Source organism: Melanerpes formicivorus, unplaced genomic scaffold (assembly GCF_026170545.1).
Source record: "Melanerpes formicivorus ecotype bairdi unplaced genomic scaffold, bMelFor1.0.p_v2 SCAF_90, whole genome shotgun sequence".
In the NCBI taxonomy this organism is placed as follows: Eukaryota; Metazoa; Chordata; class Aves; order Piciformes; family Picidae; genus Melanerpes; species Melanerpes formicivorus.
This window is the reverse complement of record NW_027142442.1, coordinates 198,534-224,473: the sequence shown is the minus strand read 5'-3', so window position 1 is coordinate 224,473 and position 25,940 is coordinate 198,534. Positions and strand designations below refer to the sequence as shown.

The window sequence follows — 25,940 nt, the reverse complement described above, 5'->3', positions numbered from 1 at the left end:
CTGGACCTGACTGCAGCTGCTCCACCAGCAAACATTGGAGAACTTTTTCTGTCACATAAAACAGGCCTCTGGGTACACATACTGAATGTTTTTCCTCCAAACTGCCCACGTGGAGAAACCGTAGCCTTTTTTCCTTAAACGAAATAGACCTTCACAATACAATCAAGAAAGCAGATTAGTATATTGGGAATCAGACTCATTCAGGTTGGAAAAGACCCTTGAGATCATCGGGTCCAACCATGAACCCTACTCTACCAACCTCATCACTAAAGGAGCTGAGGTACACAACTCACTGGAACTTAGTAAGGAGTTTCTTTTAAAGTCATAAGTGTTCAAAAAAGTATAGGCTGCAAACTTTATTTTGGCAAGTTATTGGATTTTGGGGGGACTTTATGTTGTCGGTTTGGGTTCGGTGGGTTTTTCGTTTTGTTTCCCCCTTTTTAAATATGTTGCCACTCCTCTAAGTGCCCTCCACAGTTTGTTCAAACCTGACACTAAAGATGCTGCATTGTCCTCCTGAATTTGTTTGGGACAGGTTTCACCTGCGACTCTCCGAATTACCTCCCCGGCACTGCCCGCCCGCCCGGGAAGCGGCAGCCTGTCCGTCCCCTCCCTCCCCTCTGAGCCGACGCCCTTTGAAACTCCAAATCGCGCATCCCCGCACGGGATACTTGCTTCCCCGCCTCTCCAGCTGCAGAGCGGGTGGTAGGTCGGACAAGCCGGGGTCGCCCAGCGGCCACGGGGCGTGGGGGAGGTAAAGGCAACCCCAGACAAGGGGCGTCAACGGGGAGGTCTGCCACAGCCCACGCAGCCGGCAAGTGGAGCAAGGGCCCGAAGGTGGCGGAGCAGGCCGGGCGATGGCTCGGCTCGGCTCCAGAGGCAGGCGAGGAGGCCGGACAGGGCCGCTTCCCGCAGGGGAGGCGCGAAGGGCAAAGCAGCCCCTACAGAAGCCGCCTTGACGGGGCGAGACGCCGCTGCCAAGCCTCGACGCAGGAGACGGTAAGTTCAAACCCGAGCGCTGCGGGACAGCCACAGCCTCGCTAGACTACAGCCGCTGAGGGAAGCGCCCCGCCAGCCCGTTACCTGCGCGCTCCTCCCCGCTGCCGGCGTGCGGTGGCCCCGCGCCGCGCCTCCACAACAAAGCCCGCGAGCAGGCGGAGCCTGCGGCCGGGGCGGGGACGAGGCAGGAGCGCGCAGCGACGGGGCCGCGGCCGCTGGGCCTCGGGAGTGGCGCCGCCCTGCGGCCGGGAGAAGCGATGCAAGGCCGGGTGCGGCGAGGACAAGCAGGAGGCGAGGGCCTCCGGCAGTTTGAGCCTTGCTCGCGGCTGCCCCCGGCACGGGTGGCGGGGCTGCCAGCCTTTCCCCTGCGCATGGAAAAGTTGTCCCCGTTCTGGAAGGATAACACTGGAGGTCTGCCCAGGCTGGCTGGGAACCGCGTTCCCTATTAAAGGATACGGTAATTACAAACAGAAACAAACCCTGCCAGGGCTATTAAGGAAGAGAGAGTTGTGGCACACATATGCTGGTTTGGGAAGAGGCCAAGCGTAAATGGGATTAAACACAATAGGAAGGTTGCCCTTTGCAGTGGGGTTGGGAGGGGTGGATGTGCCATATATAAAAGAGCGGGAGAATTCAACTGTGTTGAGGTGAGTAGATTTGGGGTTTGATTATTGTGAGACAAACTTCACTGTTTCCTGACAGTAGCAGAGTTTACATTTTTAAGGAATAGGTGTTATGCAATTCCATAAACATATCTCAGTGTGAACTGTGTGCACTCTGAACAATTTATTCATTTCTTCCCCTATGTAAACCTTTTTGTTTCAGTGATACTTTCTGCAGGAAACAAATCTTAGTTTCTGCACCCTCTGATCAACTCCAAATTCTCTTCACTGTTGATCTACTGCAGCAAGTTCACCTTAATACTACACTTGCTATTTGTACCAAAGAGAACATCGTGCAAGGAGACCTACACTTCTGGAACAAAATAGTAGTTACATTTCAGCATCTGCTTTTTGATGATACGGAACACCGGAGACTTGATGATCCTGCTGTATTTATTGAGCAGCAGTCTCAAAGAGCCTAAACCAAGGGAACAAAGGCAAATGTTAATGAAACATTGAAGTTGCGATTTTAATTACTTAAAGGTCAGCACATTCAAAGTTTTATTAATTTAAGGGAGCTATTCTGTACTTCCACAGCATTCCTCACACTACTCTTACATAGACCAAAGAAGTCACTGTTTATTTGCTGATACATGGAAATTACACAACAATGTTACACTTGAATATTATTCCTTTATGCAAATAGAGTCTCAGCCTTTTAACGTTTTATTAACACTTCTCTGTACATTTTTCTATGCTCCTATAATTTTCAGTACCAATAAACCCTCTTTTTTCCCTAATCTCTATTCTAGATTACCAAAGACCACATTTCCTTTCAAGCGTGGAACCTTCAACTATCAGAAAACATTCAGAAACACTCTGCAAACTAAACATCCAAAGAGTATTACCACTTCACCAAAATACTTTCCCAAAGATACTTTTATAAAGTCTTAGCTTTCAAATACTATGGACCCTGAAATCTGTTACTAAAACAAAAAGATGTATTTGGAAATAGTTGAGAAATTACTCTTAGAAAAGCCTGTGAGGGGAATGAAAACTCCCTAATTTCAGGATCTTGTGCATAAACCCCAGTGGTAGGCAGTTGAAGGTAAAAAAATCTTTAAAACTACATGTTCATAACCCTGAGGTTTTATTAGAACAGCCAGTGATGCAGAAGGGAAAATAAAAGACCATCTGCAATACTGCTTCTGCTCCCAACGTTTGCAGGCTCCAAATACATAGAAACATTTAACTATTGAGTTGTTGACAAAATGCTTACACTGTAGCTCACTAACCTTAATGCCTTTTTTAATCTGGCTCTAAGTCAAAAGGAGTATGTCTGTACTGGTAAGCAGAAAGGATCTGTGCCCATTCTTCTGCCCCTGAGAATAAATGTCCTTGTGTGTTCCGCTATGGATGATCTGTCTTCCCCTTCAATGGTGCTGCCGCTGGGGATGTACCCATGCTGTCCCTCATCTACTCTGGCGTCTTCTGGAAAAGCAGCTTGTTCTTGTGGCTGGCTGCGTCCCAGCACTCAAGCCCATGCCCTGGCAATGCTTCATTGACTAAGATGGGCTAATTGGTCTGTGTCGCACATGCAATAGGCACTCTCCAAGTGACAGATTACCCGTGCGCTCTCCAAGTTACAAAATACCCATGTCCTTTGCACACTGAAGAGCCCGCCGTGGCGGCAGCCCCGCCCGGCCTGGCCGCAGCCCCCACCCGGCAGATAACCACGGCTCCCGCCTCCCCCGGCTCTTCCCCACCCGCCCAGCGCGGAGTTTGCCTCGGTTCGGCAGCCGCTCTCCAGGCGACGAGTGGCTCTCTCCGCGGCGCAGGCGAGGATGGCTCGCAAACCCGCGGGCTTTCTGCAGGAGGCCTCTCACCAAATCGTCGCCGGAGGCTCGGCGGGTAAGTGGGCGCTCTCCTCCTGGGTGGGGAGGGTCCGTCCGTCCTTCCCCGGCGCTCCGCCGAGCTGACGTCGTGGCAGTAGCGCCGCCACCCCTTCGCCACTCTCAAGGCAGGAGAGTAGCGACGGGGAGCAGCCCGGCTCAGAAGCGGCTCCTCCCCCGCCGGTTGGCGCGGCCGGGCCAGCGAGGCTGCCGGGGGCCTGGGGGTCCCGGGAGCGGCGCGGCGGGGCCACTGCGGTAACTCTTGTAATAGTACTCGGCCATGCGGGGGGCCGAGGGGACACTTCTGCGGGTCTGCAGGGTATCTCCGTCACACACACCCCACAGCCCCTCGGGTGATAAGGGTGGCAGGCGGGCCCCCTTCAACGGCGACAGCCAACGATGTCACTTCGTAAGCTTTTCCGGTGGGTGGTACTTGGCCTTTCCCTGCTTGAGGTGGACTCGGTGGCTGGTACAGCCGTGCGTACTGCGAGTCCACGGAACCTGCCAGCGGTGCGGGGCAGCGGGGCAGAAAACCTCGTTCCGCTTCTCGGACGCATTCCCTGGGACACTCTCCGTGGCTGCCTTAAGAGAAACTGATGCAGGGCTACGGCGTTTCTGCCTTATTAATACTTTTAGGAATGCCGGGGTTACCGATTAATCACATCATCTGTACTTCAAACTCGGAACGTGACGACCGGATGCCTCTGTTCAGCCATGAAAGCACTTCTAGTTAATTTCTTCCGTTTGTTTTCCTTAAACAAGAATGAAACTGAAATATTTAAGTCAGTGTTCAGTGTAGGGAGCAGTGTATTCTGCTCTTTCAATGTGTACATGTAAGTACTGTTAGCATTTTATCTATGTAGTGTGGTTTTAAGTGTTCTGTAGTGTCTCTTTTAGGGTCCAAATGCTGGTTATTCTAGTATGTTTTAATTGGAAGAGGAAAGTGACATGGTGCTGTTGCCATGTGTTACATAATGCTTCAGTGTGATGTGCACAAGCAGCTCTCTTGCGGGTGAGTCCAGTGTGGCTGTGTCACTACATGTGAGCTGGTGACCCATTCTCTCTAATTCCCTTGCTGCCCATAAATCCACTTTTATGCATTCCTGCCACCAATACACATTTGACCACTTCCTTTCAGTGCTTGCGACTGCATGTCCTTTGTTCCCAGCCTTCTGCTTTGACACTGAGGGATCGTGATAGTTTCTGCAACAGCAGAAGTGGAGAGTCTGCTGCCTTGGCCCTTCCATTGTATTGTATCAGTCTGTTTATCTAGCTCTTCTGCAGCTATGGAAATCCTAAATCTTTTTAAGATTCTGCTTGGTACCGTCTCCCTTTCAATAGGATTGAAAAGTTTTAAGGTGTACTAGCCTGTTGAAGGCCCTCCCTACCTGGAGGGATGCCGAGGTGTTTTGCCATCAGATGTTTCGCAAGATGACAAATTTATCTGCCCATGGCAGTGGGCCTCTGCCTTTGTGTTTCAGATTGGTCTTACTCTTTATCTTCCTGTCCCCTGTCAGTAGCCTGTTTTCTTTACAAGATCTCTTTGCTCACAGAAAAACAGACAGTTTGGCTGACACCCTAGAAAGAAAATTGTCATTTAGATAACAGTGAAGTCTTAAAGATGGACTAGAATAGGGAAAAAGGATGTATTTGAGGGTAGTGAAAAGACAGCATGAAAACTATTTGATGATCTGATGTATGTTAAGGCAAGAGAATTCTCAAGAAGAAAACTTACCTGCACCTACAACTTTTTGAATGTATAAGGTAGGAAGCCTGCTGAATCTAGTCCAGAGGCATACTGTTAAAAGGTGCTTGGATTGTTTTGCTTAGTCTCCTGTTGGGCAAGCAGGTTTCTTAGCTCTGTCACTAGTCTTAAACCTACACAGAAATTCATACTCATTGGTTTTGAAATAAACCAGTAAGGACTGTTCTCTAGGTCTGAATAAAACTGAAGTGGTACTAGAGGTACCATTGGAAAACGTAGCTCAGAGTGGGAGTTATAAGGCATTAGAGGGAAATGGCTCAAACTTGTAAACTTGCTTGACATGTTTAAAACTCAATGGTGTTTTTTTGGTAATTTATAGAGAAGACTGTAACTTTAAGGGATTCAGTTTTAAGGTTAAATTTCTCAGGCAGCTGTGGATCCACCTCAAAAAAGGTAGAGGCAGGAAGGAAGGGACGGAGGGCATGTGTTGTTGAGAGTTTACTTAAATATTTGATTCTACCAATTGATTTGGCTGCCTGACCTTAGCTTCCAAGTATCACTTTAGATACTCCATATTGCCTCTGGCTGCCTCTGCAGAGGGACGTAGGGTTCCTCTAGTATTTTGTCCTGTTTACTAGCCTTATATGAATGTCACTGATGTCCCAGTGTGGCTTTGCTGCCTGTGCCACAGCCTGTTATTTAGAAGGAGACTGAAAAAAAACTCACCTCATTGTAGTGAACTAATTATTAGATTTTTAAGAAGTTCTGATCATCTTATACAGTTAACCAAAAGGAATGTATGAAGCCGCTTCTAAGAAAGATGCTGTAATCTGTTGTCTTTGTCAAAACAATGATGTGAAAGTAACAAGGTAGTTGGGGAATGAACTGCACAGCAGAGTAGGTGTAATTGATAGGTTAGAAATATTGTCTTCATAAGTAAAATGAGAGGATACTTAGCATCTGCTTGTCTGATGCGAAAGGATCTGATAAGAAGTGATTCTGCCAGGTCGAGTGGAAAATGATTAAAGATAAGCCTAAGCTGTCTGAACAGGAAGAAGGGGATTTTTGAAGCTTTATGGAAGATGACAAGACTTGTTCATGGACTTAATAAAGATAGGGGAAGTGGGAAGAAAGAAATCAAGCATTACCCCTAGTCTACAGGACTGATGAAACCGAAGATACTGGCCTACTGCTTGAAGGAGAAATGAAAGCATTCACTATCTTAAAGATTTAAATATACCACTGGCTGGCTGAGGCATTTCTAAGTTAAAGATAAACTTGCATAGCTTTCTGCTGTAATTCAGCTATAGAACTCAAGCGTGACAGGGCCTCATGTGTACTCCATGTCTGTGGCAACGGGTTCATCATTTGAATGTCTGTAATTTGACTTCATAGTGAATTGAAAGCTGCGCTTCCCGAGGGGGACCTCCATCTTAAATACGAACAAAGTCATTCTTGGCTTGTGCTCTTTCTGCTGGCATTTAGTTTGTCCCTGTCTTTCAGATTCCCCAAATGGAGGTTAATAGCGTAATTGAAAGTACTTGGTTCTGTTGGCTTGCCTGGATGTATGACAATATTAGGACTGAAATGCAATTCAGACCCTGTTAATATGGTTGGTTCCTTCTAGTAAAGCGAACTGCAGGCATACTCCTTTTCTCTAGTGGTTAATTAGTAAACTAAAGCATGTGTGGAATTTATAGGAAAAAAATAAACAGAAAAAACCCTCTGTGAGAATCACTGTGAAAAGAACAATCTGGGCATCTCTGATTTCCTCAAATTTGTAGCAATTCTTCAAAAGGCTATTTGAGATTTGAGAAGTCCACAGTTCAAGTTACAGGAAGAATTGTTTCTCTGACTCACAAGGATTAAAAAAGCTTTTTTTGTGCGTGTGCCTAAATGGAAAACACAGAAGTTAAAATAATAGGGTTGCATACAAAGTTAATAGAGATCTCTTTCTTCATGGAGAGGAACTGAATACTGCAAAATATGTTGTGTGATGCCCAGGTCAATTTGCCTTGATGTCCTTGTAACAGTCTTGGTTCTCTTTGAATGATGAAGTGCAAATGTCATCATAAACAGCTGTACAGGGGACCTGTGGCTGAGTAAAGGAAAGTGGCTGGATGTAGTTACACTGAAGGTTTTAGGATGCTGCTGTTTGGTGTAGGCATGTTCTTGTCTTTTTAATAACAAAAGGCTGCAGATGGAAACATTAAGCCAAAAATACAGGTAGCATAATTTTGTTAACATAAGTTTGTTACTTCAAAATCTAAAATATTTATGTTAAAACTTTGGAGAGTTTATGTAGTAGATGATAAATACAAATATGTGTTTAAAAAGGCCTGTAATATTGAAGTCACCTTTAAGTAACTTTTCTGTTGCCGTTCAGTGTGTTTCTTTTGCTGTTTCCATTTAATAAATGGACATGAACTATTGGCTCTCATTACAAAATGAATGTGGGAAGGTCAGAAGAAAATGAAATAATAATACCCCCCCCCCCCCCAACAATAACAAACAAAACCTCCAAACAAAAAACATGGTGAGAATAACTTGAACTGCTCTTTCCCCCCCCTTCTTTTTAACATTTTCATGATACAACAGGGTTTCTGGACCTCTTCACTTAGATTTTTATTGTTTTTGGAAAGAGGTTTCCAGCTGCATTGACCTCTAATAGGATTTGGAAGTCTAATTCTCTTAATCACCTTTGAAGATCCAAACCTTCTCTTTTGGGAGGTGTTTTGTTTCAAGAATAGATAAAAGTTAATTATCCTGGATAGCACCAATTCCTTTGAACCAGATCTACAAGCTGGAAAGCCAATTGTTTGTGAGGCTGCTAGATGCAAATACAGTGTTACAAACAGTGTTTGGACTTCCTAAAGGCATTAGGCTCACAAACATCATTACAAGGTGTATGTTAGCCAGCATACTCTATGAAACACCTAGGATTATTTGCTCCCTATGATTGGGACTGGGAGTGTGATAGATGCACAGGAAGTGTTTTAAACAGCAGGAGTATTGAGGAATTTTTTCCCTTTTCCATTTTTTTCCCAACTGGGTGTTCAATTTGTTTTCATTTTGCTGACACTTCTTTGGGAACTGAAGTTAGGATAAGTATCCTGTGTGTTCTTAGCTGGTTTACTTTGCTTGCCTTTAAGTCATGCAATTGGCATTCACATGTTACTAAAATCACTTAATGCTCACAGGTAATTTCAACTTGGTAAGTGCTTAACTAAACCCCAAAACTGTCTTGACTTAAGCACTTTAAAATATTATGGTTTCAAAACTTTCTGAAGTCTCTTAGTGCTGAAATACCTAAAACTACAGTATGTGCTCACTGTCTTTCACTGCCTGTATTTGGTATTTTGGGTACTAACAGACTGTTTATATTAAAGCTAAGAATGGGAATCAGTGAGATTGCAAGATCAGTGAGTGCAAGATCAGGTCATGCAAGTAGAATTTTTCCAAGTTCCTCCCAGCAAAGCCAATTTTCTTCATAAAGCTGTGAAATCTATCCTGGTGTTGGACTTAGAGCTTTGGAGGGGAGGGGCTTGGTTGGCAATATGGTAAAGAGAACTTTCGATGAAGAGAATAATGAAAGAAGGCTAAGTGTGTCTAAGCTGAACTTTCTCAAGTGTATTGTTAGTAATCTGAAGAGAAGTCAGGAAGTTAAGATGTAGAAAGATTTCTGTTTCTGTTCAGGCAACCATCCCCCAAATGCTGTGTTTTATGAAATGTGCTGAAAAGAAAATGTGAAATAACTTTGCAAGGTCTATGCCACCCCTATTGTTTTAATTATTATACAATTCATAGAGAAAGTACAGCTGGCTTTCTACCAGCACCCCCAGATCCTTTTCCACCAGGCTGCTTTCCAGCCACTCTTCCCCAAGCCTGTAGCGCTGCTTGGGGCTGTTGTGACCAAAGTGCAGGACCTGGCGCTTGGTCTTGTTAAACCTCATGCAGTTCACCTCTGCCCATGAGTTCAGCCTGTCCAGATCTCTCTGCAATGCCTTCCTGCCCTGGAGCAGGTCAACATTCGCCCTCAATTTAGCATTGTCTGCAAACTTGCTGATGATGCCCTCAATCCACTCATCCAAATCATTAATGAAGATACTGAACAGAAATGGACCAAAGAGGGAGCCCTGGGGGACACTGCTTGTGACCAGCTGCCAGCTATTTTTACCTCCAGTTATTACAATTCTCTGGACCTTGCCATCCATTCAGTTTTTAATCCAGCAAAGTGTGCACCTGGCTATGCCATGGGCCACAAGTTTCTGGAGGAAAATGCTGTGGAAGATAGTGTCAAAGGCTCTACTGTAGTCCAGGCAGACAATGTCCACAGCCTTTTTCTCATCCACTAGGCAGGTCACCTGGTCATAGAAGGAGATGAGGTTGGTCAAGCAGGACCTGCCTTTCATGAAGCTATGCTGGCTGAGCATGAGCCCAGCGTCATGTCAGTGCACCCCAGTACTGAGGCCAAACTGACAGGCCTGTACTTACCCAAATCTTCTTTCATCTCTTTTTGTAGATGGATAGTATCTTGGCAAAGCTCCAATTGTCTGGCACTTCCCCTTTTAACCAGTTCTGATAGATGATAGATGGTGGAGAATGGCTTGGCAAGCTCCTTCAGCAGCTCCCTCAGTACTCTTGGATGAATCCCGTGTGGCTCCATAGACTTGTTACTGTCCAGGTGGAGTAACAGATTGTTAACTGCTTCCTACTGGATTGTGCGGAATTGATGCTGCTCTCCATTGCTATCAGGACACAATCTCAAGCTGTGCAGGGGGAAGTTTAGGTTTGATTTAGAAAGAAGTTCTTCCCAGAAGGAGTGATTGCTCATTGGAATGGGCTGCCCAGGGAGGTGGTGAGGTCGATGTCCCCAGAGGTTTTAAGACTGAATGAGACACTGCCATGATCTAGTTGATTAGTCAGGGTTGGGTGATCAGTTGGACTTGATGATCTTGGTGGTCTGTTCCAACCTGGTTGATTCTGTGATTCGGGAGGCTGAATACCCTGAGGGTAATGGGTCTGACTATTAAAAACGATGGCAAAGGAGGCATTAAATACCTCAGTCTTTTCCTCATCCTTGATGGGCAGTGTTCCTCTCTGCATCGATTTTCCTTGGCTCTCTTTTTGTTGTTAACATGTTTGTGAAAACCTTTTTTGTTATCCTTCATTGCAGCGGCCAGGTTGAATTCTAGCTGGGCTTTTGCCCCTCCGAAGGGACCAGTTACAACCAACTGAGCTCGCCTCTATCCTCAGGGGACAGCGAGGAGTTATTTCTCGTCATTTGCTCTGATAGCCACAAGATGGCAGTGTAATACTACAAGTAGATGCTAAGTGTGGTCTTTCCTATGGGTGAGAGAGGAATAAAGATATATACACTGAAGTTGTTGCAGGTGAGATTAGCATGTCATTTTGGATGACATGAGAAAGCGACCCTTAAATATATGTGTGTGTGTATATATATATGAAATAATGATCAATAAATGCAGATTTCATTTGTACTGCAAAACCGATGGCACTGAGTTTGCCTTGAAGCAACTGCAGGAATTGCAGCCAGTCATCTATCATTGGTAAAGGCCAAAAGATGGTTCTAAGTCTAAGATACCACCTATAAATGGAAAAACTTGGAATTTATCCTCCCCCAGTGGAATCAGAGTGAAATAGCTATTGATTTCCACAGTGAGGAATTTGAATCTTGATTATTTTACAATGCATTTTGTGTTATTGCAGAAATTGCTTCAAACTCTCCCTGTCTGCCTATAAATGAAGTGAAGACAGCTGTTACATGCTGCTGTAAGCCTGTACTGGCAGGAATGAGACCTACAGCAAAGCCTAACAGCTTAAAACTGTCCTTTTTTTTTCAGAACAAACTCCCAAGTATTTTGTTGCAACTCTAAGTACATTGTCAGATTTCCAAGTTAAAGAATATTATGGAATTATGCATGTGAAAGAGAATAGATAGTCAAAATAATAGTGGAGCATGCCTGTTTATAGGCAAAAGATGCATTGTCTGCAGAGGCAGTTCTGTGAAAGCAACATAAATTTGCAAGCAAAGATTATATTTAGGTAAAGAAAATTTTCATTACTGTTTTATCAGTTGTGGTTAGTGACTGTTCATGTTCAAATCCATGTTGTATTGCTATTGCACAGGCTAATTATGTAATAAGAAAACATGCTTTCTAATAGTTATATATGTTTCTGTGGCAGTGTTCTAGAAAGGACAATAAAACCTGATTCTGGTTATTTCTGTGCAGAAAATGTTCATCTGTTAAGTGATGATATTACAAATTCTCCCTTAATTGTAGCTTTGTTTCTGTGATGCTACTTTGGATTTCGCTCTGATACTTGTAAACATTACTTCTTACACTTCTTTTCGAGTTCAAGCTAGCAGGGTGGGAGACAAAGTTATACAACTGAGACTGGAAGAACTTACATGTTACAGAAGAACTTTCGTGTTACAGGAGTAACTCTGAAATTCTCTGTGGAAAAATAGGTTTGTTAAACTGTTCAGACTGGCCTAGAGTTGGTATGAATTAAAAGTGCTAAAAGAACTAAAGACAAGTAGAAGAAACCCTGCCTTTTCAGATAGTGATACAAATCCTGGAATCTGGAAGTCTTGAAGATCAATATTGCAATGAATGGAGAGAACTGACAATAGTTACAGGAATCCCTCTAAATATTTTCAATTAGCTGCATCTTGAGCATAAAGGCCCTAAATTTGTTCTGCTTCAACTGGAGTTGAAAATATGTAATTAACTCTTTTCGCCTCTTTGGAGATGAATTGGCATGTGCTGTCTGTGGGAATGGTCACTGCTCTTGGTGGATAAAATAAATCAATACTAATTTTTATCATCATAAGCTTTCACTCTGATGCCTAATTCTCATTTATGTAAGGAAGTGTCAATTATTAGTCATTACTTTATGTACTGCATGTCTGCAGCACATGTCAACTGCTTTGGTTGCATCAAAAGTTGAATAGTTGCAGGGTGAGTACCTTTTGGTTTTTCCTGCAGTGTGTCTTGTCCTAGGGGCTCATTACAGTTAGACACAATTTCACCAAAATCTGAAACTTTTAAGGCTTCAGCAGTCCATAATGGTGACTTTCTGACGAGAAAATATGATCATATCTAAGAAAGTCTGAATGTTGTTGAGAAGTCCCACCCATACAGCAGGGAAGGAAACACAGGAGTTACTGGCCTTTAGATCTGCGCTGTTAACAGCTGCTTTTGTTTTTCCTCTGGATCCTTTTCAATCTGCCAGTTTTTGGCAGGAAGCACGGTTTATGGCTCATCTTTCAGTCTTTAGTCAATGGATCATTTCCCAGTTCATGGCGTTATCCCAGTTTCCTGGGCTTTTTGCCGGTTCTATTATGCTGAAGTGTGCTGGTGTCCCTGAACAGCAACACTCCCAAAAGCAAAGAGAGATTCTTAGTTAGAACATTTAACTTGAGAAAATTCTTTACACTATTTCTCTTCCTCTTAGAGCTAATTCTGAGTATTTATTGCAACAGAGTTAGGTTTTATTTGGTTTTCTATTACCAACACTTATTTCTCACCATATACTAATTTTTGAAAGCAAGCCACTGTATAGTTTTAAGGCATAGTAAGTATTGCTCATCTTTGTTTTTTTCTGCTGACCTCAGATAGCGTGCTGAACTTGGTACAAAATCAAGGGCATGGTAAAAATGCAAATAAAAACTCCATACTTCTGACTGGCATAATCATAGACACAGGAATCAAATTGAACTTTTTATTACAGATTTTGCAGTATCAGGGTTGGAACTAGATGATCCTTGTGGTCCCTTCCAACCCTGACTAATACTATGATATGTCCTCCAGCTTGTGGAGATACATGATTTAGTTTCAAAGCATGAAAGGTGGTGGGTTTTTTCGTAATACAAGTTTTAATCAAATCTTATCCTCAGTGTTGTGGCATTAAAGCTTGAAATGATGAACTGAAGAGGCTTCTGGAGCCTAACCCCCCCCAAAAAAAGCCTTTAAATACTATTCTCAGAATTTTTAGGTGAATTTCAGAACTGAGCCATGAGGTTGTGAGTGCTTGAGGTTGATACACTAGCTTTTTTAGGTTGGTTGTGGCTGTCTTCTCTACAGGCAGGTTTGCAGTGCTGCCTTGCTTGTAATGGTGTGTGCACACGTGTTTAAAATCACCTTGTGGCAACAGGTAGAAATGAAAGCATCAGGCTGCTTATGTTGTTAGAATTTGTTTTCTAAAACACTGCCTTATTATAGGTGCTGACATGCATTAGCATGGTCTTGTGAGAGTTTATACACCTGAGTTTTGTCAGAATTGCCTGTGAACAAGAGTGTTTGCTTTATTCATGCTGCACATTTTAATACCTGTGTCCAGCACCCTTTTTTAGGTGCATATCCTTGGTAGCCTCTGTCTCTAGATTGCTGTACTAGTTTACCCTTGGAGCAGTTCCTCATCAAAAAGTGCTACTGCAAGAACCTGAGAGCTTTGAGTCCTGATGGTCCCACTCTTCACTCATCTCGAAGTCTGTGGTTACAAAGCTAAAGCGATGGAGTTTATATTGTGTTCTGTAGATAACAGCTTCATTCTTTTCTCCTACGTGGGATTAGGATTGTGAATGGGATTGTGACCACTGAATTGAGAAGGGGAGACATGGCTGCCACTTATTCATTATACCTATTAGTAAAACTTTTTCATAATCAAACTGTAATGCTGACTGGTTAATGAGTCCTTCCTTAAAAAAAGCCTCTTCAATGTTTTTCCTAAGCAGTGAAGAAAATAAGTGCCAAGATCCTTTGTCTGCTTTATTCTTCCTTAGTGTGGAGTATGATGATGGCTATCTTAGATGACAAAAAAGAAACAAATCAGTATCTTCCACTGATTTGTCAGCAAACTTTTCTCCTTTGTGCAGAATTATACTCAATATGATAAGAAATGTAGCTTTATTGGCTAGGCATTTCTACAAAGGAGGAAGAAAACATAGTTGCAGAAAGACAGCATAAAACAATGAATGTTGGTAGAGACAAGACTAAATAGAAAGAAGTGTCTCATTTGGAGTATGAAACTCTAAGTTACTGTCCATAAAGTTTAAATTAGTTCAGACTTTTCTTATTAGAATAAATGTTTCCTTTTAAAAAGCATGATAATCATAATCAAGACTAAATTTGTTCTGTTATTTATTTTCAAAATGATTGTACATGTTTAGTAGACTTTTGATTTAAATCCCTAGGGATATATTGGAGACAGATGTTTAGATGACCTCATGTTTAAAGTTATATTTGGGTACTAGATTAAATTTTCCTTCAAATCTTTCCTTATATGTTAGGTTTGGGGGGGGGAGTGCAGAAAGTATTGAAAGATTTATGTTGAAAAGGTAATGCTTTATTTTTCAAGTTAGTTATTAGTCGTCAGTAGATTTTATTTCAGGGGACACTCAACAGCACGAAATGTCAGATTATGAAACAGTATGTTTACAAGTGAAAATACTGTTTCTTGTTGGAGAGCTAAATGGGAAACAGACTATTTTAAATGTTCATTGAATTCAAAAGCAAATTTACCATGTCATTTATACCTTCCCCCAGAACTTGTTAAAGACTATGGTAGAACTTAATGTAGCATCAGTTGAAGACTGCATAATAGGGTGGAAAAGCAGCTAATGTTTTTACTGCTTTCTGGGTTTGAACAAGTAATAGTTTCTCTCAAGCTGCAGTCCATGTCATAGTGTGGATAGATATGATGGCTTCATAAGCAACAGTCTTCAGTATTTCATCAAGTCATAATTATCAGTATTGACCTGTTGAAAATATATTGATAAATTTAAAGTATCTTCTGATGTTTATATCAGCAGTCTGTTTTTAAATGTGCTTAGATAAGTGACTGGAATTCTGCCATTTGTAATTGTACCTGAGAGTATTGTACTAATAGACATATAACTCTTCTTGTCATGGCTGAATATGTTTTTCATGCGATTACTTCTTTAGTGGCAGACTATTTTTCTTTGTAGGCCGATACAAGTGTTGCTCTAAAGCATTAATTGGATGCTTGGCATTTGGACTGCAAAATACCCTTTGCCCACATCTCATGTGAACTTCTGTGGGATTGGGGTTTATTTTCTGTCATTTGTGATTAGGAAGGTTGATGTAGCCAGCAGAGCTGAAATTGTGTTTTGTGTTGAGGGGACCTAGTTAAGCTTAAGCAACTGATGCAGCACTTTCCATTAACCTCACTGAGGTCTGATGATTTAGAACCAGAGTAGCCCTCTCCTGGAAAAAAAAAAGTAGATTGCTTTGCGGTATTTGAAACATTGTGTGCCAAATTGTGGCATCATCCTTCAGAGAAAACCACCGTGGTCAAGTAGGGATGATACCACAATTACTACCAGCTCAGTCTTCATGTGGTCTTTTTCTGTTCAGTCTTAATCTGCTTTCTACATTGTAATTTCTATATTTCCACCTAGGACATGAATTACAAATCTGGTGAAGAACTAAAAAACTCTTGAGTCATTCCTCTATCAATCCCCTTTTCAGTGAGGCATCAATAGGGCTGGAAGCTTATCTAGTGCAACTGGGATTAGGGATAATTTGCTTTGTCTTTATTTTGACTACAGACTCTATGGTTAAGAAATTAAATTCAGACAGAGGAATAAATCACTGTATTATATTTGGTGTGATGGTTGAACTGTTTGTAAGTCTTGAACTTATTTTACCTGTTTGCTAATTGTTTTGTAAACCTTTCAGTGTTCAAGTTTGTAGTGTAAATAGTTTTGACTATGGGCAGATTTAGACTGCCTGCACTCTGCATGAGCAGAAAACTGGGTGCCTCTGGCTTATCAAACAATTCAGAACAGACCCAGAAGATCCATGAGACCAATGGAAATATTGAACCCTTTAGCTTCTAACCTGGGAAACCAAAGAAACAAGAAAATCCTTCTTTCTAAGGGTGTTTTTATCACCAGGCTGCAAAACTGGGTTCATTCTAGGTTTTTGAATCTTGCAATAATTTTTTTGCATGGTAGTACACATTAAGCATGGAGAAAAATCTATGTGCAGTGGCCCTGGTGGTCTCTTGAATCTCCTGAAAAGTGAAATAATGGATTTAATTTTCTTGGCTGAGGGCACTCTTAGGCAGAATTGTTTTGCTTTCTGAGCCCTAATTTAGGAACTTTTGATGGGTACTTTCAGGGGAACTGCCCTTCCTTGATTCTGGGGGAACTGAAGGTGCACTAGCCTTGAGACTAATCATTATCTAAATTCTGCTGAAATCAATATGAGTTACTCTTTCACTGTTGAATCTCTTCTGAACTATACTAGATTTGCATCAGGTATTCAGTAGTATCCAGCATGTCAACATACTTCTTATTCTAGGTGTTTCCTCCCCATATGCATACAGGAATGGACCTGTTCCTGAATTATTCACTGGCTGCAGGCCTGGGCTTTCTGAGGTGTCTGACAGGCAGCAACTGTTGAAGAGCCTTGGAGTGCCATATATCAAGTATTTGAATAAAACAGCCCTTGTATTTATTTACAGCCCACTGGAATCCATGACAACAGAATGGGCACTAATAAAGTAAGCTCCTATCTGGTAGGATAGACTGGTAAAGGGTTTCTATCCCAGAGACTGCAGCAGCTTTGCTTGACTAAAATACATCAATTGACTGAAGAAAAGCTGTGGTACTGGAGAAAATATTTTGCCTTCCTTTTAAGTGAAAACTTTAAAAGATGATTGTCACATGCTGCTTGAAGGGGAAAAAAAAAAGAGTTTGAAAATGCAAGAAATTCACTTTTATATGTCCAGATAATTAAAAATGTTACCTTGCTTATGGAGTATTTCAAATAACTTTGGCAAATATTAAATTCCAAAACCTAAACTCTATCACAGAAACTTACTTTTGTGGGAACTGTTACAGAATGGAGGCTAATCACAGCAATTAAGCATGGACAGTTCTATTCATAGGTAAGTTGAAAGTTTCAGTCTTCTTCACAGTGTTATAAAATATAGGAAGTACAATTAATGGACTGATCAGGGCCTTGACTAATCTGAACAAATGTCAGAGTTGGTCCATTTAAGAGAAGGCACTGGACCAGATGACCATCAAGGATCCCACCTCCCCTAAGTAACTGTTTCTAACTCTATTAGAATTGCTTTTTATGTTGAAGTTACCTGCTAATCCTAGCCAGTATAAGTCATGTCTCTATGAAATCCTGCACAGAATTTTAATTGGTATCTCCACCTGCATTTGGACACTGGGCCAAAACGCTGGAAGATTTACTATCATTTTTGGGAAATGGCTTTTGTGGTGGCTAATTAATTGTATTTCTGTTACAGTTCACATTCTCAATTTATATCTGTGGTTGGGAAAAAGTATTTTTGAGCAAGCTGTATTGCTTATACCTGACAAATCCATCCAGCTCTGTGCTTGCAAAATGTACAACCTATTATCAAGCACTTGTAGATCAAATGTGTTGTGTTTAGTGATAATAAGTGTGTGGTGCACAGAAGAGCACCACAAATCTCTTTGGGAAGACTGGTAACCCTGGAGTCTTGCATAAATCTGTTTTTCCCATCCAGCAAATTTAAACCTTTGCAGGGAAGGATGAGAGCTGTTCTGATGGACCACTGGTATCCTTTTCCATTAATCTTCTCATGACTGCAGTGTTTTTAATGTGTGCTGTTTCTTGTTCAGTTCTAGAATTTTTCTTCTCAAAGTTAAACTAAATTCTTAATATTTGACTTCCCTTACTTCAAGTTATGTAAAGTCACATCAACACTTTTGTATTTTGGCCTTTACTGAATGATCTGGGCTGCATATCTGGAAATAGTTTCCTATTTGTAATCAGTGTGCAAATGGTAGTCTTGCTGAGTTTTTATGGGCTTTACAGACATTAACCTTCTCCTGAGCTTATTGGACTAAGTGAGCTAAAAACCTAAGCAGTCTTTTGTCTGAGATGACTTAGTGTTCACCTAACAACATTGCTGTTTTGTCTTGAGTTGATAGCTTAGATTTTGAAACTGATATCAGAGGGCTGTTAGTATTTGCCTTAGAAGGTTCCAAGGACATCTCAGTTATTGCTTCAATCACAGCTGGGACTTGTTCAATTTCTCATATTTTCTAATGAGATTTGCATCTCATTTATATTGGTCATCCTCAGCTGACTTCCAGTTGGAGGCTGAACTTTATCTTCTGGGGCTGGATTAAGCACAAATTTCCATTGTTCAGTGCCTAGCACATGTTTGTTTCTCCCTCATTTGTTGAAGGATGAAGGTTGACAGTGGCCTGACGGTGCTGACATCTCTTCCAGATCTGTTTCCATCCAATGAAAGGTCTGTTTGTTTTACTTTGCTTCTGTTCAGCAGATCTAGGCTTTTCTAAAACTTGGGGTTTGCTTTGCATGTAGGACATCAGGTGATAGAGATACTTTTTAAAAACCTGTTCTGTGCCAAGCAGGACCTAAATGGCAGGGTGCACTGGCAGTGTACAATTGCCTGCTTTGTTTTCCTGTGTGTTCTTGCCAGAATCCTGATTGTCTCAAACCGATAATAAGGAAAATATTTGTCAGCAATGATATCCTCCAAAGTCTCTTCTCTTGTGTGCAGTTTAAATATTTCTTTTTTCCCCCTCTATCTACAGTCTAGGTGAATAAATGAAGGCCCTGAGCTTTTTTTTCCCCACACCTGTTGAAGCCAGTAATTAAATTCACTCAGTTCCTTCTGTTCATTCTGATGCCTAAAGCTTTATAGGCTGTCTCTTGAATAAAGTTCCCTATTTTCTGAGCATGAACTTTCTCTAGGTTGAACTTATTTGTTTCCTGGGAGCTTCCTATCCAAAACTGTTCCTTGGCTGGATTACTCTCCTATGCAATCTTATGTCCCAAGACTTTGCAAAAGTAAAATGGCAGAAAGGGGTGCTTGTTAGTCTGATATGTCATTTTGTTTCTTTCTTTCTTGTCTGCTTTTACAGTTAATGCTACTAGTAGGTATAAAGTAGATATAAAGGTGCTTGTGAGGCCTGTTTCTTTGGCCAAAGACTACCTGTGAGAATGCTTTTCTCATTTTGCTTGTTGCTTTCACCTGAGTGGCATTTGTGTCACTCTCTGGGTTAATCTGGAGAAATTCTGCCTGCATTTAAGTTGATATGTTCCTCACTGACCTTAGAAAAAGAGAGGTGATGCTATTTATCTATGCCTGTTCTTACTGGGTTAGCAAACTCTTTTCAGTGATGCACGCCTCCCACGGAACTGATCCCAGGAGCTTAAGTGACAGAAACCTTATTGCTTTGTGTAGGATTAATTATCTGTCAGTTTGCCTGAACTGAGCAGGGGAGCTGACAGGAATTTTCAGTCAGTGGGGGAAGAGTAGGTAATGATTCTGGTAGCAGCTTACTTGTATTGCCTACCTGTTTGGTTAGGCTGCAGTGAGTGCCAAGAACATTTCCGCTTCTGAATTTCAACCTAAGCTCAGAATAGCAGCGATTCAATTTGCTTGCTCTATTGTGCTAGCTAATGAAACTGTTTGTTACCTTCTGCATTTTCCCTTGTAGGACCTGCTTCTCGGGTAACCTGAAGCTTTAACAAATACCTTCGAAGGAAGATACCTTTCAAATAATCCACGCCAGAAAAAAGGACTTTGCTCAGCTTTGTGTGAGGATTAAGAGGGAAGGAAGGCTCTGCTCTGCTTTTTAAGGAACAGCAGCAAATTACAGCTATGGCAGTTGAGTCACTGATCATCTGCTTCCCAGTGCATAGACCCCTCACTGAAAAAAAACCCACCGCATCTTCTATTAATCTGGAAATATACCAAATAAATAAACCACAACATAGAAATGCTTTGATGTATGTCTTCATCAAGTGAAGTGATGCCAGTCACTTGAGGGCAGGGGCTGAGACTGGAAATGTGAGGGGAATTTGTATTTTCAGCTCACTTGCTCTGCCCCCATTAGGCTTTGAGGCTCATTTTGATGTTTTTCTGGTATACTATGCTGGTTGGCTACATTTAGTTTTCATGCCTGACAATATTTATCTTAATTAGCTCTTAAAAAATTTAGAAGCCTTTACACATGTTCTTATTTGCTGTATTTTGTAATAATTTTGTGTGGTACTTGTACTTCAGCATTTAAGGTGGAGATGGCAGTGTTGTTCTTCCTCACTGTCTTGATTGGAGACAAGCAATTTTCTTACTAGGACACGCAGGCTGCTGTGTTGTTGCAGAATTCACGTGCAAACAGAAGCCTAACCATGCAGGGGAGTTTACTACATGCAGTCTTTTCCATAGGAAGATAAGTTTGTCATATGACAAAAAAATATGGAAATTAAGAAGCTGCTGGAAGTAGCTGAAGATCAGTCATAGAATCAACAAGGTTGGAAAAGACCTCAAAGATCATCAAGTCCAGCCTGTCACCCAAGACCTCATGACTACTAAACCATGGCACCAAGGGCCACGTCCAATCCCCTCTTGAGCACCTCCAGGGATGGTGACTCCACCACCTCCCTGGGCAGCACATTCCAGTGGCTAACAACTCTCTCTGTGAAGAACTTTCTCCTCACCTCAAGCCTAAACTTCCCCTGGCACAGCTTGAGACTGTGTCCTCTTGTTGTGGTGCTGGTTGCCTGGGAGAAGAGACCAGCCCCCTCCTGGCTACAACCTCCCTTCAGGTAGTTGTAGAGAGCCATAAGGTCTCCCCTGAACCTCCTCTTCTGCAGGCTAAACAATCCCAGCTCCCTCAGCCTCTCCTCATAGGGCTTGTGCTCGAGGCCTCTCCCCAGCCTCGTTGCCCTTCTCTGGACATGTTCAAGAGTCTCAATCTCCTTAAACTGAGGGGCCCAGAACTGGACACAGGACTCAAGGTGTGGCCTAACCAGTGCTGAACACAGGGGCAGAATGACCTCCCTGCTCCTGCTGGCCACACTATTCCTGATGCAGGCCAGGATGCCACTGGTCTTCTTGGCCACCTGGGCACACTGCTGGCTCACGTTCAGCCAGCTGCCAATCAGTATCCCTTTCTGTTTGGCTGCTCCCCAGCCTCTAGCACTGCATGGGTTTGTTGTGGCCCAAGTGCAGCACCTGGCACTTGGACTTGTTAAATGACATCATGTTGGACTCTGCCCATCTGCCCAGCTGGTCAAGGTCCCTCTGGAGAGCCCTTCTGCTCTCCAACCTCTGTAGGAATTGCAGGAAAGCATGGAGTTAGGTGAAAAGTTCTATTATATAACATTTGATTGAAAATAATTTGTATTTCAGAATAACTTTATTCACATAGAATATTGCCTGTGGTTTAGATTAAAATGGAAGAAACTTGGCATCCTTCCCCCCCATACATAGTCTGGAAGGTTACAAGCTTTCCTAATAAGTATGAAAATTTTATAAACACTGCTAGAAACTAACACTACTTCTGAATATTGTTACTAATGTTGTAGGTGTCTGGACACAAATTCTCTCTGTTTGGAAGACCTATAGTGTAATAATGTTTTCAGTGTAGCTGGAGCAGTGCCTCTGAACACCTGGAAATTGGACCTTATGTTTGGAACGCAGACAGGTGCTGATCTTGGTGGGTTTGGACCTGAGGACACAGTACCCACTTGCAGCCCAGAAATCCAATCAGATCCTGGGCTGCATCAGGAGAAGTGTGGCCAGCAGGTCGAGTGAGGTGATCCTCCCGCTCTACTCAGCCCTGGTGAGACCCCACCTGGAGTACTGCCTCCAGTTCTGGAGCCCCTATTACAAGAGGGATGTGGAGATGCTGGAACGTGTCCAGAGAAGGGCCACGAGGATGAGCAGAGGGCTGGAGCACCTCTCCTATGAGGACAGACTGAAGGAGTTGGGACTGTTCAGTCTGGAGAAGAGAAGGCTCCGAGGTGACCTCATTGTGGCCTTCCAGTATCTGAAGGGGGCCTACAAGAAGACTGGGGAGGGACTTCTTAGGATCTCAGGTAGTGATAGGACTAGGGGGAATGGAATGAAGCTGGAGGTGAGGAGATTCAGGCTGGATGGGAGGAAGAAGTTCTTCACCATGAGAGTGGTGAAGCCCTGGAATGGGTTGTCCAGGGAGGTGGTTGGGGTGCCGTCCCTGGGGGTGTTTAAGAGCAGGCTGGATGAGGCTCTGTCCAGCCTGATCTAGTGTGGGATGTCCCTGCCCATGGCAGGGGTGTTGGAACTAGATGATCCTTGTGGTCCCTTCCAACCCTGACTGATACTATGATACTATGATATTATCACCTTGCACAGTGCCCAATTGCACACTGAAGTTTGAAGATCTAAGCTCCATGGACTTGGTTTTCACATTTTCACATTATGACATTAACTATATAAGCAAATATTTACTGCACCTTTTACTAGCAGCCTCACAAATGACAGGTATCTTTGTTATTCTAAGATGCTTTTACTTTTAACCCTTTAGTTTTCCTCCTTATGTTTCCCCTTCCTTTCCAATAACACTCTTTACAATTAGTTTCACGGTACACTTTTATTCTTCTACCTCTGAAGCAGATTTTGCACCTGTTAATAAACTATGTCCCAGTGACTCTCAGCTATTAGCTGCAACTGTGTAACTTTGAGCACCTATTAAATCATGAGTAGATGTAAGTATTGTGGGGAATATGAAGGCATATGTAATAGGAAAAGCAATATACTGTATATTAGTGGTATATGCATTTGAGTTCTTCATTCTCCTTAAAACTCAAGTCAACAGTGATGGTTTTAAGGGCATAACCCCCAGTAAGTGAGCTTGTATTACTGTTATAACTTACCTGTTTTACTCTACAACTGAAGGCTTTGGGCTTTGATGTCTGCATAGTTGTCAGAAAAAAATTGGAAGAGGGGTCAAATATGATACCTTTCTTTTCTGTGTATGCTGTCTCCTTGTTTCTCTAATGGTTGTGATTGTATTTACAACTGCAGATCTGTCTACAGTTTGTTCCTTATGTTCATATTTAAAAGGTGGTATCAGTGATAATTTTTAGTCCTGTCAAAGTCTGTTTTCTCTTCCTCTGGAGCAAGAATTTCTTGAAAACTGCCTCCAGACCATGTGTAGCAAGCTGTATCACTACTAAAATGTAAATACTATGTAACATAGTGTGATGGCACTGCTTATGTGTTTGAAATCTACTCACTGTGTCAATGGTGATTTTAGATTTATCAAGAAGATTATTGTTCTTTGTCTGCAATGTTTTACCACTTAACCTTTTTAATGAATGATTTAGCTGTTTCATGGGGTAATTACCACCATTTTGTTTCTAAAACTCAAGTGCTCTAGCACTGCAAAAGTGTTGCCTCTTTTTCTCAGTTGTTATATTAAATTACTGTACATTATCTGCAAATGTTCTAGCTTAATACATTGCTTTTTTTGCCCCCCCTTGGCTCTGTAAAGTATTGATTGATATGCACTGATTACACTCTGTTAAAAAACCCAAAACCAGACAAAACCAAAACAACACAGACAAAACAAAACATCACAAACTTAGTCTCTCAAACCATTCCCATAGGTTATGTAATCCAAAATAGTTTTGCACCAAAGGTTAGAGCATGCCTCATGTAAAGTGAAGACATCCAAGTTTAGTCAGGAAATCTCTGACTCTCTATCATCCTTCTGTGTAGCCAAGTTTCTGCTATGCCTCAAAAGACTAACCACAACCACCATAGTAGCCCGCTTCTAGGAGGGAAGAAAGGGTAGCTCGTGGGCATGAACTGTTCAGTTTCCTTGTGTACTAATGTTATGCTAATGCTTATAAACACTAGTGATTTTGCTGCTCATCAAAGCATGTAAAGAAAAAAAAAGGGAGTGGAATCACCATGTTATGAAGACATGCCAGCAATTTCTGAAGCTTGTATGTCTGTGGTTGGTAAGACTGCAATAGGTCAAAAGTAAGTATCTGAAGATGTTGCTGTTTTTAAGAGTTCAGGCTTGGGTTTTGGGATCACTTGGTCTTGTTTTGAAGGAGTCCATGTCCAGCAACCTGAAATACTGTGTTTCAAACATGACTGCCAACAGTACAGGTTATGTTAATTTAAGACTCATTTGAACTTAACTATTAAATATTTGAAACTATTGTAAATGCCATTTCAGGGGCAGTCGTGGCTCAGTTGGTAGCACATCAGACCCTTAATGGGAAGGTCGTGAGTTCAAGCCTGCAGTGGGCAGTAGTGTCCTCCCTACTCTAATCATGAGGTCTGTGGTGACAGGTTGGACTTGATGATCTTTGAGGTCTCTTCCAACCTTAGTGATACTGAATACTGAATAGTATTCATCTCCTTGCTAAGCTTGCTGCCATACTGAGTTCTTCACCCTTCTAGTCAACCTTTTAGTAATGAAGAGGAGGATGTGAGTAACTTGTCATCTCAGTGTCCTTTGTCCAGTCTGATTCACTAGTGAAATGAGCTGACTAACGGTTACATTGATGACCTGGTACAGCCTGGTCACTCTGCTTGGAGCAGCATGGGTTTTTGATACAAGGGTCTCAACGTCGGGGGCAGAACAATTGTCATCCTGCAGCTGATGTGGTTTTGTCCATGAGAGTACAGCACTCTTTCCATAAGCAATGTACAGACACAGCTTTTGTGAGTTTTGATAGGCACAGATGCAATGTTTCCATGTGATACTGAATTTTAGTATATCAATTACTGAATATTAGTAAATCAAGGGAAGATGAAGGTTATTCTTCATCCAAAATGATGTTGATATGTGTAAACTCCATGAAGTTCTTCAGGGATCTGAGGAGGCACTGCATTTTAAAAGAAATGGTTTTTAATTGTTTCCATCTTTCAAAATATGTCTAGCAAGTTCAGTTTCTAGTTGTTGTTACACAAATAAACTGGTATTAGATGCATTGCTTTCTTCCTTTCAAACATGCTTTCAAATTAGTGCTTAATGTGGTTTGAAGATTTTGCCAACATACTCTTCCAGATCCTTCTCGTGTATGAGGGTGGTTGATTACATCTAGGTTTCTTTCTTGGTTTACAAATGCCAATATATTCCAAAGAATGCAAACCCTGGGACCATTTGTCATCACACTTTGATTGTAGTTCACTTCATTATTGTATGTAGGAGGAAAAGCAAACAATTAGATGCCTGAAGGGGGGAGGGGGAGAAATTGGAGTGTCAGGGCATGCTAAACATTCTTACTGCATTGCATACTTTAACCTCCTATTGTTTTCTCACTGCTTTTAACACTTACCTGCCTGGATGTGACAGATGTACATGCATTTAAAGGCAAACAAGAACTGCTGGGCAGAATTGTTAGATGTAAACATCCTCAAAACAAATGGAGTCTAAGAGCTACAAACTTGTGAGATTTGAATCTAATTATGGGTTTTTTTTGTACAGTAGGTGCCTGATTTTTGGATTCTTATATGTCCTTTCAGTTTTCATTTGAATGAGAGCTCATTCTTCAGTAATGGGATTTGCTAGGTGTAAATGTTTGGTTTGTAGACTTAATTATGCCCAAGATGTATTAGGATTAGCAGTGTAGATAAGCATCCTTTATCATCTCTGCAGGCCTCCATCCAGCAGACGTATTTAAGGCAGCTTCATAAGATCAGGCTTTTTATAAACCACTATGGAAAGAAAGATGGTCCCCACAGTTTTGTCCTGCATCTGCTTTCTCTGGCTCTCCACTTAACACTAGATCATTTGTCTGTGATGCAAGAGGCTGTGAAATCTTAAGTTCTACCTTATGCATTGCATTGGAGTACTACAGTGCCCACTAAGTTATTGTGGAGAACAGTTCTCAGCCTTCTGTATGGAACACCTCTGCATGAGGTATT

The 25,940-nt window shown here is 42.0% G+C and overlaps 1 protein-coding gene and 1 long non-coding RNA gene across 5 annotated transcripts in view; one reads left to right on the top strand and one right to left on the bottom strand.

The window, feature by feature from the left end:
- MIPOL1 (mirror-image polydactyly 1) overlaps positions 1-1,133 on the bottom strand; it is a 224,678-nt gene extending 223,545 nt beyond the window's left edge. The window contains exon 1 of one of the 2 annotated variants that reach the window (XM_068165582.1): positions 1,084-1,133. The gene's annotated coding sequence lies outside the window, so the exon portion shown is untranslated. The remainder of the gene's footprint in view (positions 1-1,083) is intronic. The other variant, XM_068165581.1, reaches the window with a different exon arrangement.
- Positions 766-24,949, top strand: LOC137455058 (uncharacterized). 3 transcript variants are annotated; one of them, XR_010990744.1, is made up of 5 exons: positions 766-999; positions 1,825-2,144; positions 2,414-3,512; positions 18,444-18,509; positions 19,726-24,949. It is a non-coding gene; the product is annotated as an uncharacterized lncRNA (long non-coding RNA). The 3 variants fall into 3 exon arrangements; XR_010990742.1 differs by having other exon boundaries at positions 1,825-3,512; positions 19,726-24,948; XR_010990743.1 differs by lacking the exon at positions 766-999 and adding an exon at positions 1,316-1,456 and having other exon boundaries at positions 1,825-3,512.
- Positions 24,950-25,940: the final 991 nt, after the last annotated feature.